Below are 5062 nucleotides of genomic sequence, written 5' to 3' on the forward strand. Positions count from 1 at the left end.
CTCTGTTGTGGAGTAGTTCTTCTTTGCTTTTGATAATTTCCTACTAGTGAAGGTGATCAGATGATCCATCTATCCTTCTCTAGCATGTGTCAATAATGCTCGTAACGCAATGCAGAAAGCATCCATATGCACATAAAACTCCTTCTTCCAATTGGAAATACTAGGATTGAGCGGTCACCATCTTTTCCTTCAGTACATCTAAGTTGCACTGACATTCCTCATCCCAACAGAATGCCACATCCTTCTTGATTAGTTTTTCCATTGGTGCAGTGATCTGGGCATATGCTTTAATAAACTTTCTATAGTATCTTGTATGTCCCAACGTCATGTGTATTTTCTTAACATTCTTAGGTGCCTCTAGGTTCAAAATAACAACTATCTTCGCAGGGTCGACCATTAGTCCTTGCTTACATACCACATGACCCAGCAACATCCCTAAAGGTACGCAAAATATACACTTTTTGAGGTTTAGCGCAATCTGTACATGTGACACGTGTCCAACATCAAGCACAAACTTGCAACGTGTTTCTTTACCAAGCCAAAGATAGTCCAATCATCAAAGTAGACTTCTAGAAACTTGTGAATAAATTCCTTGAACACCGCGATGACCACCCAAGAAAATATCGCAAGCGCGTTCTTCAATCCGAATGACATTACTATATATTGGAAACATACCCACTCCGTGGTGAAGGTGGTTTTTATTCGGTCCTCTGGTGTGATCTTTATTTGATGGTACCCGTAAAATCCATTGGTAAATGAGTATGCTTCCTGGCCGCCCACATTGTCTAATACCTCATCTGTAAATGGTGTTGGAAAGGGGTCATGAACACAAGCATCATTAAGCTTCCATAGATCTACGTAAATCCTTATCTCGCCCTTTTGCTTCTTTTCTTGGACCACCATTGAACTTACCCAATCAGACTCTTCGAAAGGTTCTGTAATTCCAGCTTCTAGCATCTTATTGAGTTCTTAGCGCACCTTCTCCTTGTACTTTGGCTTTAGCCGATAGGGTCTTTGCTTGATAGGCTTTGCATCTAGCTTCAACTTAATCTTCATAATTCCCAAATCGTTGATTATCCCCTTGAGATTTGAGAACTTAGTCGAGAATAAATCTTGGTATTCACACAGTAGTTCATCAACTTTTTTCACCGTATCTTCGTTCCAATAGTCGCCTATCTTTGCAAACTTCAGTTCATCTTCAGAGCCTATGCTTACTTGTTTTGTTTTCAATGGCGCGGAGATATCTGGGTTTTCGGCTGTTGGTCCTTCAACCGTGCATTATCCTTCTATTTTTGTATTATTAATATTCTGTGGATCATCCTCCTATTCTTCTGTTGTTACATTATAACATTCCAACGCATGGCACAACTGAGCATTCCAATCCAGCTGATTCCATTCCACGGGTTCCGTTATCATTCTAAATATAGCGGCTTTAATTTCTTGAAGTGCTTCATCGATGCTACCAAATCCATCCTCGAAGTTAAAGGTTAGTAAGAAACCTTTGCGCAGAATATCCCATTCAACTGTCCCATGGTGAAGCTCTGTCTCTATATACCAGTTCATAGGGATGGTATCTAAAGTATGGAAAAACATATGTACCCGTTCTGCTTATTGCTATGTTCCCCAAAACTTCGTCCACTTCACCAAATGGTTGCACGGATCATCCCTACCACTGTATTTCTCCGTCATTCTAGTGTTTACTGACCGAAATCTAAACTTCATCATTCTCTGACACTCGCGCCATCCTGAAAAGTTTTTTTTATGTGTACCCCACCAATGGGCGGGCGTAGCATGTAATGCTAACTCTAATGCTTGAAACTTATGGTCTTCAGGGACCTCATGCTAAAATTCATCTAGAAACAAGTCTACCTCAGTTAATCCATCATAATAGGGAAGTCTCCTCAACTCATCCGATACAAAGCGCATAGATTTAGACAACAAATTATAATGTAGCGTGGACACTTCATGTAGCCAATTTTTCCATCGTTCCAACTCGTCATTCGAGTAAGAGTTACATGAGCTCTCCTTATCCCAGGTAATCTGTCCATCCACCATAGGATTTATCCAATCCTCATCCCTCATGGTGATCTTATAGATTTGATCCAGGTCATCATCTTTCTATACAAAATCTCAGACTGGTTCTGCGTAGCACGCACCTTCTGCAGGATCCAGCATTATGACAACTCTAAGTGTTTTTCTTTCAAAGGTCATATTTCTTTTCTTCAGGTTAATTACAACACCCATGTTAAATTCCCAATCGATTCTGAGTAGTGCAGGATAGGGATTACTATCATCCACTATTTCGATGACTTCAAAGTCGGCTAAAGAACTTGCTCCTTCAATATCCATAGTTACTCCATACAATCGTCCCATTGGAATGATCTTTTGTTGGTTTTCCATGCACATTTGTATAGGAGACCATTGCAGTGCAGGTCTCCCCATTCATTCCCAAGTCTATTTTGGTAAAACATTAGCATCTGATCCTAAGTCCAAAATAACCTGATCCATTTCATACTCACCTATCTGCGCAGTGAGTCTCATTTCGCACCCAATTCTTTTCTTATGTTTTCCCACCTTTCTTACATCCCTTTGACCCATAGGAGCCTTTTCTTTACTTGCACACTTGTCTATGAGTTCTTGTAGCCATTCGACAACATTTTCGTCACGTATCAGCTTCATACAAGTTTCCAAGAATGTGGCTAGCACCGAGGGGTCCACTTCTTGTGTAGCTGCAAAATTCCATTATTACTCCCTTGCTTCCTGAGGTCAAAGCTTCCGCAAAGCTTTTCTTGGTTTCCATAAAAGTTTCCTTAGCCGTATTGAGATCGAAAGCGACCTCTTTTTCAGGAGCCTTCCACACCCATTCTTCATCTTCTGGCTACTTCCCTTTATCTTCTCTAGTCACCATACTACTTTTGGTGACTATGTTAACATTGTGATCTTCATCGCGTGGTTCTTCTCTCATCATTTGCAGATTCTTCGTAGGTTGTTGAGGTTGCACTTTCCTTTCTTGCATCTTTTGTAGTATAAACATACATTCTTCTATGACATGATCCAATTATCTACAATATTGACATGAGCGACGTACGGGAATTGGACAATCTCGCATGAAGTGCCCTAGTTCACCACAGTTATAGAAGATTACCTGTCCATGACCTCTACTAGGTCCACCCCCTCTCCCTCTTCCTCGGCCTTGAAATTCTCCATGTACTGTTGCTACAACCTGATCTTGAGGTTGAGTTTCTGTTTGCATTCGATAAGTAGGGGTTTTTTCCATCATTAGTTCATAACTTCGGCAATGGCACTCATCATGTACCAGGGAACTACAGAATTTGCAGAATAATTTCTGAGGCATTTGAACATACTTCTGCAGCAAATGACAATTATCTATTACATGTTTTCCACCCACCTGACATATAGCACACCATAGTGCACCTCTGTTACTAGGCCCAGCTTATGGTTTTAAAGGGACTGGCCCCCCTCTTATCAGATAATTTTGATATACTGGGCAGTGGTCATTATCATGACCCTGAACTTTACACTTCAAACACCACACTTTTGCATGCACTTCTAGTTTAGTCTCATTTTCTTTCTTCAAACTCTGTAATTCTAGGTGTAGGCTCGCTAACTGCGAGTGGATCTGTTGCAACCTTAGGTTCGTATCCTGAATAGGTGATGCGTGCAGCCTCATCGCGATCTCCAAGGCTTCCGCTTGCATTACTATCTCCTGATGTGACAAAGAAATTCTTAAATGCAGGAAAAGCGATGTGATAAACTAGTTGGGATGTTGGATAACTGAGATTTGCATGTTAGCTTGTCTGATTTGGCACTTCAGCCTCTGATCAAAGTCCCAAGGTGTCTCCTTGAATCTCATTAGGATCTCCTTAAATTCAATAACTGAATGTGCCTCTGATTTAGGCTTACTAAATTCTTTGTTCAAAGTTGTCTGAGTCTCTACTAATGATGCATTAGGATTATTAGTGGAATACTTAATGTACCAGGTCAGCGCACGATCCTACAAGGTGATAACCAACTGCGCTTTCTTTATCTTATCATTGGTGATCTGTTGGGATGTTCACACAGCGTTCGCAACAAACCAGAACTGCTCCATATCTTCACTTCCTATTCCTTTGAAGATCAACATCTTCATCGAGGTCGCCATGTTGAACGAAGGAGGTGGAGGTGGAGGTGAAGGTGTTGGTGTGACTAGTGTAAATGGCGGAGGTGGAGGTGGAGAGCATGGAAGAGGCACTCACGGAAATCCCTACCTAATTAACTAAACTATGCTATGCAATGAGCTCAACACCGTCCTCTCATCGTCATTGGAGGGAGCTTCAATCAATGGATTGTATTCTAGGCCCGATCCTTCGTTTCTTATGAAAATTCTACCGCTTCACATAGCTCCAAACATCAAGGTAGAGGCATAACCAATTTTTCAAGCAATAACATTTTAATTGAAGTATTCAATGAATTTAAATACTTACCTCGCGGTCCTTTAAAGAATCTCTGCTCTGTTTCACTATAGTTGATTGTCTGGTCTACTACAAATTCAGTAACAAAGCCACCAAGAATTCAATCAAGCCAGTGATCGATAGCCCATGCGATATTTTTTTCAAATGCCTCCAAGAGTCGACTAGTTTGGGAGTCCACATTATAATATTATCAAGCTTCCACCTTCCTTGGTTATCAGCTAACTTAGCCAACCACTAATATAATTCTCCTGGAAAAGAGCTGAAGAAAATCTCATACACTTCCGTATACAGGTACCTATTGAACTAGTTTTCCTTTGACAAGCATGGATTCCTATTCTCCTGAGCCGAAAATTCATGATTTTTTGATCTAACCACTTTTTAATCTCTTTCTTAATCAAATTCCAATGATGCAACATCACACATATCTTAAATAGATTCTGGTCCTGACAACAAAACAATTTTTTGGCTTTAGTGGGTCCTGACCTAGGTTTAGAGTTAGTTGCGCCAACCAAAAAAACCCTACACTACTGGCCCTTTTGGCAACAACCTACACAGTGCAAGGTATTGTCTCACCCGAAGCAGTATTGGGG

This window comes from Pinus tabuliformis, chromosome 8 (assembly GCF_031772625.1).
Source record: "Pinus tabuliformis cultivar Carrire ecotype Pingquan chromosome 8, CPIR1, whole genome shotgun sequence".
Lineage (NCBI taxonomy): Eukaryota > Viridiplantae > Streptophyta > Pinopsida > Pinales > Pinaceae > Pinus > Pinus tabuliformis.